The following is a 10,224-nucleotide window of genomic DNA, read 5'->3' as shown; positions in this document are numbered from 1 at the left end:
AACCTAAAAATAATGAAGTTAAATTTAACAGAAATCAAATATATTTAAGATCCAGGAAATGTTAAGCTAAAATAACCCCACTTTGCTCTGACTCTAGAAAGTTATTTCAGGATCATAAACACTATTCAGATTTTAACTGAGCTAGGATTTTTTTGAGGTTTCATCTGTATATTTTCTTCTGTTTGAGATTCTAGCCTTTACAAATGTTTAGAATGAGGCATTCAAGAAGCAATGTAGCATTTAGAAATGGACATTCCCAATTGACTATTCTGTCTAGAGAATTTTTCAGTAGGTAAAGGATTGAAGACAAAGGAAATTCTTCAGTTTAAGACATAACCATTTCAGAAGTTAAGCATGGCTCTGTATAAGTGAATTTTGCTTGAATAATGACATTTTTAAAGAAAACCAAGAGACATATACTGCCATTTACTTCACACTTGGTAAAAACATCATTCAGTTGCTTAAGTAATGTAATCTATGATGAGGATCTCTTCTGATTTTCAAAACATCAACAAGCTTATATTCAGGTTCTATATTGGGCGTCCATGCTTCTATATCTTATATTTTAAAATTAGTGTGGTTCCTACCAACACTTATCCATAAAGCCTCAAAGCTTCTGAATTAGGCAACACTGTGTAGGATACATTTCCTTTCTCTTTTTCTTCTTCTATGTAAGCAGCTGGTGCAAACTCCATCTCTTTAAAAATAAGTTGTCAAGTATTTTCTTCTTTCCTGAGAGATAGTTTTTATTTATCTTAATTTTTCATATAGCTGGGTTGAGTTGCCATTCTGTTTGGAAGAAGGAGGGGAAAGACTACTGCTTCAGAGAGGACTGGCTGTATGAGTTTAAAATTCTTTTGGGTTGGAAAAAGTAGCAGAATTATACCAGAAGAAAAATTGGGAAGGGTCAAAAGGCAAATTTTAAAACATCAGTTGTAATTTGTAGACAGCTCATTTATTATAAAGGAGAAGAAGAAATGAAGTCTTAGGGTTTTGTGTCTGTCAGTGAAAAATGTAGATTCTCCCGGCAGGTAACAGCAAATTTCAACCCAAGTTTGGTGTTTATGAGCTCTCTCTACCAGAAAACCACAAACTAATCACATAAATGCCACAAAATACAGAAAGTCAGCTTCAGCTGGACACTCACAGCCCTCAGGCCGTTTCAACAGCATGAGGGTCACAAGGACAATCTCACCTGCTGGAGTTACTTAGTGGCTTCTCCAAGCTGGTTAAGCCAAATCTCTCAGCACACACTTCCTAAAGCTATATGGATAGCTTAAAAAAAATTCCCTTGCTCAGATATAGCACTGCCACAGAAGCCCAGCTTTTTAAGGGGATCTCTGCTCTTAGTGAATTTAATGAGTTAATCCCATCATCACAGGATTTTTCCTGGATGTGTGGAGTTTGGAGGACTTGCTCAGGCAAGGATGCTGGTGCCTGAGTCACCAAATCACTGGAGATCCCAGTCTTTTATGTATAGCTCCCTGTGGTTATACATATACATACATATACACATAGATATACATATACACTGTTCTGACAGAAGCACAGTGCACAAAGGGGCTGTTGGAGTATCTGACACCCTGGCTGGAACACATATGGTTCAAACCAGATTTGCCATTGTAGCATTTGGATCACTTTTCAATTCCTCCCAGATCTTCTAAAGCAAAGGTGCAATTTCCCATGTAAAGGGAAGGTTGAAATCATGGAAGTATTCATCAAGGAAAACTGGATTCAGTTGTTGTTAAAGGTCCTGAACACAGATCTATGATTTACTGTATGCTGGAAGCAACGTTTAGAGTTCCCTGTCATGGCTCTTAATTATGTTGTGCAGAGTTCCAAGCTTATTTAAAGTTGCAGCAGACAAGTATGATTTGTATGCTTAGGATCAGGATGATTAACTCAGACACATGAAAACCCCTGGCCTGTACTGGCAAGGACAGCTCAAGGTCTGCTGAGAGTGGGCTCTGCTGGTATAGACTGTAGTTATTCCCTTGCTTTATTTAAAGCCAAAAAGAAGAGGCAATTTGAAAGTAGTAAATTTAAAATAATTACTATTATAAATCAGGGGGAAAAATCCAGCTAAATGGAGAAATCTCTTTTAGGGGCTGCATGTCCTACTGTCCCATCAGCTGTGTTTCAATTTTTTTTTCCCCAGACAAAAAAATAAGATAGGACCTAAACCAACAATCCCATTATTAACTTGCAATTTATGGCATAACACAGCTGTCCAAAAGGATGCTGGATTACTGGCTCTGTTTGCTTTTATCTATCCACATTCTGAAATGATTCACTTAATTGAGTATTTCTTAAGTTTAACTGTTGTCATGCTTTGACAATTGAACTGCACGATGGGAATGGGATACATTTCTGACACCAGGCTATAACACCCTCCACTAAAAAACACAGCAAAGGTGACATCATGATTTTTTTGGTAAATGATGTAGAGATTCCACATACCTACTGAATGGATGAACAAAGCAATTCACCTTTCATCAAAACCACTTTGAGATAGCTTTAGAGGATTAGTAAACTTCATGGGAAGTTACAGATGAAGGACAAATGTGCTCTCATTTAAGTCAATAGCACTGACTATGACCACACCACTACTGGCACCTTTGCAACCACTTTTGTCAGTCCTGAGCCTGACTACAGGTTCCTGTTCCCCTCTCCTGGCCAGACAGAATTGCATTAACAAGTCTGTAACAACTTCACTAGTCAGAAGTATCAAATGACTGGTTTTGGTTTGCCCTTCCACACAAAGCAAACTAGAAGAATTTGCTTGTATAAAATGGTTATATTATTAATATCTTATTTTCCATATCAGGGAATTAAGAGAATTACTGCATTTTGTAGATCAGGCATCCTGATTGCTGGCATCAGCTGCAGTCAATAACCTCAGAAAGTTGGTGTGGTATCTTCTGTGCAAGCTGGACGTGTATGGTGCTAAGGAGGTCTCTGCAAACTGGATTCAAACACTACTTGAAGAGAACAAAGTGTTCCCAATCCTCTTTCCAAAAATAGAAGAGGGAGAGACAAGACTCCTTAAGGCATTTGCCAAAATGATAAGGGAGATGAACAAAAACCACTCCCAGCAGTAGTTCAAGCTCACCAGAATGCTGCTTTCTTATTCCAGTGCTGACGCTGCTGATCCCAAACTCTTGGCAGTCCCATCTCACCTGTGTGGGGCAGCAAGAAACAGCAACATTATCTTGCCTGCATTTTGTAACAAAATCACTTGAGGGGGGGGGGGGGAAATGTTAGCAAACTTCTGAAGGAAGTGACAGACTCTTTGATGGTATCACCTACGTCGGCATGCCTGGGCCTGAAGCCCCACCTCTCACATGTTGTTCCCTGTACATTTAGGTCACTGAAGTACATCTCCAGGGAGGGGCTGTCTCCTGAAAGCTTCAAGATACATTGCTTCCTGTCTCCCTAATCAGCTGTGCAACAGGGTAAATTTAGAAACAAAAGGCAGCGCAGCAGCGCTGGCAAATGGGTTGAATGCACATTAAAACCTGATCTGGAGAAGTCAGAACAGGTTGTGCATGTCTTCAACTCAGGCTCTGAGCAAAATCATAAATGACTTGCATACATTTAGCACCTTTCATCCGGAGAGAGCCTGCAGTATTTTACATAATAGCAGTTATCACCTACCCACCCATGAGCAGGCACCTGTGGAAGGCAGGGCAGGCTGCACGGGCCAGATGGGGCACAAGCGTGGTACAGAGGCAAGTGAAGGCGATCATCTCTATTCAAGCACACAGGAGGAATTTAGGTGGGCACATGAAATAGCCAGGTTGGAATTTAGCCAGGGAAACAGTATGAAACAGTGCTTGGTTGGCAATAAATACAGCGAATTATTTAATGACCCTGAGCCAAACACAGCATTTCATCTTAACTTACTGAAATTTCTCCCAAACATGTTTATATTACACAAAATTCTCTTTCAAGTCTTCTGAAGCTTGTTTATCCAAGGGTAGAAGTGTGAACAGCAGAAAGTCAGCTACAAGGAAGACCTTCCTCAGTAGGGAAAAAAAAAAAAAGAAGAAATTGTAGAGAGAAAGTTTTGAGGTAAAGGGGGTGGGAAACATGCCACTCCCTTAAGGAAAATACATACCAGTAAACAAATGATGTGTAAGTCTGCAGGCCATCATTTTTACCACACTGCTCTACACCAGAGAACGTGCAAAAAAGACTGTTCCATTAGAAAAGACCACACACTTCTTTGGCTGGATTTTTTCCCCTCTTACCCAGTTTGATGCTTTTGTTTTTGCCAAGACTGGTATCTGGGCGTAGCTTCAAGCTCATCAGTACTTCTCCCCTAGAGTTTCAGCCAAAAATACATCTTTTCCACAAAGGCTGGATGATTTTCAGGATGACTTTACTTCTCTGCAGGAGGTTTTTCTCCTACTAAGTGGGAGCTGTGCTCAATCTATTGTATCTTGGCCACACTCAAACTCGACTTGCTGGTTTAATTCACAGACAAATTGCACACATGCAGTACATTTAGTTAGAAGATAGATAGCAATAAAGCACCCCTTACCACAGTGGAAACATTTTGTCCAGTTTATTAAAGCAGTTTACCTTATTTAAAGCATGCAAATATTTTCAATAGAAGAAAAGAGGAGGTACCAAACAACATTTTAAGCAGAGAAATAATCAAAGCTGGACAAATAGAAGCAGAGAAATAATCAAAGCTGGACAAATGGAAAGTTTTAACAATTTATTTAGCAAATAAGTTTTTTGGATTTCATTTTTGCATTTTTATGCTATCAGTATGCTTGCAGGAGCAACAGGGGTTGCTAGCTGATATAAGCAAGGGGTCCATTGATCTGAAATGCTAGGAACCTGCATTTTCTAACCTAGTCCTTGAGCTCTAGCAGTGGCTCCAGTTCTTCGACTTGGTGCTTGGAAGTGGACCTCACAGGTCAGCTCAGTCTTTCAGCCAACCCAAGGCTTGGTCAGCTCCATCCCATTTCTGAGAGATGCTCATCAAACTTGTTCTTTGAATGCTGCCACAATAGAGCTATTACAGCCTCCTCAGGCACAGCAAGTAAACAGCCGGAAGAGTAAAGAAGGTTTTTCTAACCTAAAGTACACTTTACTCCATGGATAACAGATTCATAGTGGCACTTGCCTTTTACTTGAAGATCATCTTTCCCCATTTAGTCAGCTTTTCTGTAGAAAAACAGCCCAGTTACTTTAATCTTCCTCTCTCACATTTTCCTCATCATCACTGCTTGCCTCTGGACATGTTCAGTGCCTGTCTCTCAGCAAATGCTGTACTCAAAAGTCTGACCAGCACTCCAGCTGCTCACTGATATGAACCAGTGCAGGATTCCCTTGAGCCTGTTCTGTTTGCACTTGTGCATCCCATGAGAGCACATATATTTATTTGTCAGCTAAGTAACACATAAGTCAATTTTGTGTTGATCTCCTGAGCCACAAAAGCAATTTTATCTATTGAGTTAGTTATTAGGTCCTAATTTAAGATTCCTCTAGCTGACTACTTAGTACATATGTGCAGATCTGTCTCCATTGGTTTGTCTCCATTTTTTCTCCAAACACTTCATTGACTGATCTCATCTTATGACACACTCTAAGCCACTCCAAATTTAGTGTATTTCTAAACACAGTTCACAAATACGTGCAAAGTATTAGTTCATATAAATGCATAAAATGTAAATCTCTCATCTGAGATTGGAGTATTTGGATAACACAGAAAGTATATCATCCATTTTTACAGATGACACAATGAGAAAAAAAAAAGAAAAACAAGAAAGTCTAAGATAGTAGCCACTGGAGTCAGTTCTAGAAGCAGTACTGTTTGACTATTATGGGATACAAAAATCTCCTGTTTGTTCCAGTAGCAGGCTAGGTCCAGTACAAGCACAGCATGGAGTCCAAAGGGCTAATTCAAGATCTAAGGTCACATAGTCATAAAATCATTATGGCTGGAAAAGACTTCCTTTGATTGAGCATGCCCTTGTCAGCTAGACATGGCACTGAGTGCCATGCCAGTAGTTTCTGGTACACCTCCATGGGTAGTGCCTCCACCACTTCCCTGGGTGCTGAGGGGGCACTCCATTCCCCTCATAGAGATCAAGAAAGACATTAAACAGGTCTGGCCCCAGTATGGAGCCCTGGGGAATCCAACTTGTGACTGGCCTCCAGCTGGATGTAACTCCAGTCACCAACTCTCTCTAGGCTTGGCCATCCAGTCAGTTCTTCAGCACCCACTACGCAGTGCACCTGTCCAAGCCATGAACAGCCAGCTTCTCCAGGAGAATGCTGTGGGAAATGGTTCAAAGGCTTTTCTAAAGTCCATGCATACAACATCCAGAGCCTTTCCCTCATCCACAGGCAGGTCAGATCGCCTGGTCATAAAAGATCATGTTGTCAAGCAAGAACTGCCTTTCCTAATCCCATGCTTCCCAGACTTCTGGCTTCAAAAGTATCCTGAGTCTGCCTGGACATCTACTTGGCATTTTATATTCCAGTGCTGCTGTTCTAACAAATATATACCTAGCAACAAAGAGCTCAGAAGTAGCTACAAAGTGCAGAGTAAATCCGTGTTAATAAATTTTAAAACAGTCTAGGCTCACCTATGGAGGCATTTTAAATCTTTAAAACAAAAGAAACCCCAGAAACTGTAATGGGATCTTGGGAATATGAAAGTAATCCAAAAAACCATCTTAGTCTCTGTTTAAAGACAATAGCTCAAGCAAGTAGCAGTTTGTGCTGTGTATCAGTGGAATGTGGCACTCCATTGTATTAGGCACCCACTAGGGGTTAATCCTTGCTATGAGTAAACTCCTTGCTCTATAATGTACCAGTTCGTGTCTCAATAGCCACACACACACATCTCTCTTTGTGACTGTGACAGAATTCATACACACTAAGGTGCAAAGCATGGATTATGCATTAAATGTGAAGGTAGATGTCAGTGTAGAGAAATCTGTCCTGCAGCCAACCTCCCTTTGGTCCCAGATAAAAGCAAAATGTGCTCTCTCACAGGGAGCAGAGACTGGCAACACTACTTCTCTTACCCCAGCTCATTGGTTTTGCATTGTGTGCAAAGAGCCTTCAAGTCCCCAAAAGCTGACTACTCAAGTCTGGTTTCTTGAGAGACAGCACAATGGAATAATGTGTGTTCATATTCTCTCATTATTCATTCTGGTTTTCTGATTGAAATGATTCTATGTCACACCTAAAACCCTAAATATTTAAAAATAAGCAACAACCATGCAGACTTTGTAACTGGGATGACACTTTTAGTGGTTTTTTTTTATTTTTTTCCTTGTGAAGCCTAGAACAGATATACTGCTCATAAGAAACTGAGTTGTCTTTAGGCAGGAAATTAGTGTTTATGTACAGAATATCTATATATAGACACACACAAATACATGCAACAATACTCTATGGTGTATATATGTATAATGATGCAAGACTCCCCCCCCCCCCCCCCCCCATTCATGATCATTCAACGTACTTCTACACCTAAAGGTCACTCTGGCTTCCCAGAAGCAGCTCAACAAGAAAGCTCAATCTAAAAAAATAACTAAACTTAAGGACTTAGGCACAGAAGTGTTCAGGGAAGAAAGAACTGGTGCACGTTAATGTGTCAGTGGCAACTGTGCAGGCTTTCCTACCAAACAGAAAGGAATTGAAGCTAACTGGTGAGCAGCACAGGAGGGCTAACTTGAGTCAGTTCACCTGCTGAGTGTTCACATGCCAGTGAAAACCATCATTTGGTATGCATGGATATACAACCTTCCTGTAATGCGTTTGTGTGTTTAAACTTGCAGAAGCAGATGCATACCTTACACTACATTGCAAAGATTATATTCATATGTGGTGATGTCACCGAGTAGAAGCCCCAGAATAGCACAGCTTGAGAATGAATTAATAGGAAGCACTTAATGCTTAACCCTCAAAGCATTTTGCAAACATTAACATTTCAGTGCTCCCAGGACACAAGTAAAACCATGCACACAGCTTTCCTGAGAAATGGTAAAATGCCTCACTCAAAGACTCAGCAGGAAGTCAGATGTGCCATTAAAAGGTGGGAACTTGGCAACATGTACCCAGGTAGATTGTACCTGATTGCATTTTTAAAAAAACCTTCTTTATCCTGTTCCAGATGTTGCCAGTGCAATCACTTCAATAATGTGGTCATGTTAGATGTTAGTGACATTGAAAATAAAATGCAAACAAATATGAAGTGCCAAGACCACCAGATGTCTGAGCCTTTTCCAAAAAAGTGAGATATTTCCAAAAGGAGCTAAGAAACATGGTCCTCATGCTGCAGCAGTACAGGTCTGCTTCCTTCCTATTTTCGTGAACATCACCAGGCTCCATTACTTTCTTTTCAAGGTGATGATAAAGCAAAATTGCAAAATGGATTATACAGCACATATTACAATAGCAAACTTTACCGGCAGAGATGACAATTGTGAGGAACCTGAACCTTATGGCAGTCATGGATCTCCATGTAAAACCAGCTTGTTTTCCAAACCATGGCTAGTATATGGATGAGAGGAACTAGGATGCAGATACTACTGTTTGAGTGACAGATTTTCTAGCATTCTTGCCACTATGCTGCAAAGAGAAATTTCTATTTCTCAGTGATTTATTGGTGTTTTTGACAGTCATATTAATTAGAAAAATCTATATCCACAGAAAGATTACCAGATCCTGACAGGCTGTTCACTGGAACAAAGACCTATAAAAGGAGAGTCATGTTTTAAGTGAAACATTTGAAAAATAAAGGAAGTCACAGTTTTACACGCTGGCAAATACAAATCTAAACTCCATTGATTTACAGCAGTTGCTTGAATCACCTGTAGGCAGGGATGAAGGGGGTGGCAGGTAAAGGCTGCATTGATAGGAGGCCTTTAACCAGCCCAGCAGTTGTCACCTTCTGGAGCAGTGACACTTTTCCCAACTACAGCCTGAATCTCACCTGTATGGAAAGAGCCAAGCTGCCCCACAGGCTTTGCTTTTGCCAGCAACTTTTTGGACTACATTGATAACCACATTCAGGCTAAACCCCACTGGCCTAACCAGAAGGTACCTCACTGTTACTGCCATTTACTGTGAGATGTCACCATCTAAGTCACACAATTTATTAGCACCGTGGGATTGGGATTTTGTCATACACAAATATAACCAGTTACCTCGTTTTGACTGTAAACTTTGACAGCCCAGGATTGCAGCTGAACTTCTCAGAGGCCTCTGGGTCACACTTCAACAATGGATAATGGGTATGAAAGGGTTACATCGCTAAGCAAATTCTGAGAATAGCCTCTTGTCAGTCAAGAGAGCTGAGACAATCGTATTGCGTATCCAACAATGAAACTATGAAGGAAAGACTGAATTACTCTGTCAGCTTAAAAGAAACCCATAATGGCTAACATCAGGTTAAGTGCTGGGTAGGAGTACTCCAACAGGAGGACTGTTGTCCCTGCTCCTGATAGGACAGCTGGCTGCAGAAATCAAAGCAATGACACAGCCAAACTTTTCCAGTCTCAAACAAGAGCAGGAATCCACCATCGGTCAAAAAAATTATGCTTGCTCATAACCATCCTGTACCAGCAGTTGGGCAGCAGCACATTTGGAGTCAAGACTAATTCTGTGTTACATTAGACTTCAAACACGATGGCAGTGGCAATTCAGAATGGAGGAAATCTGCTCTCCTCTGGGGACAAACCTAGTATTACAGTCCAGTCTTTAGGTGTTAGGAAAGCAAAACTCACAGATGGTAAATACAATAAATAATTTAAAACACACTAGAGCAGCTCAGAGTTGACATATATGAGAGGAGAAAGAGCATTTCAGGTGAGATTGAATGTAGCCTTTTTATGGACCTCTAGTTTGCTGTTTGCAGGTCACTGAAAAGAAAGCCTCTTAGGCTGCTCCTGACCCCTCCCCTTAAAAAACAAATGAAACAACCCCCTTCCCCCTAGTCACATTTGCTAATAGACAGAAAAATCCCATAAAACTTTGCCTCTCATATGCTAAGCTGAGCCAATTTAATACAGAAAACTCTTATTATCAGAGTGACCAACTGCATTCCCACATAGAGAAAATAAAATCAGTCTGTGACAGCCTAGATCTGTAGCATTCACTGTTACAACCTCTGCATTAAAGACAGAGAAGTATGTCTGAAAAAGTAAAAACAGTGAGTCTTCCACCAAATCCATTAGGCAGTTTTGTCAG

Source organism: Lonchura striata, chromosome 2, assembly GCF_046129695.1.
Source record: "Lonchura striata isolate bLonStr1 chromosome 2, bLonStr1.mat, whole genome shotgun sequence".
Lineage (NCBI taxonomy): Eukaryota > Metazoa > Chordata > Aves > Passeriformes > Estrildidae > Lonchura > Lonchura striata.
This window is presented reverse-complemented; position numbering follows the sequence as displayed.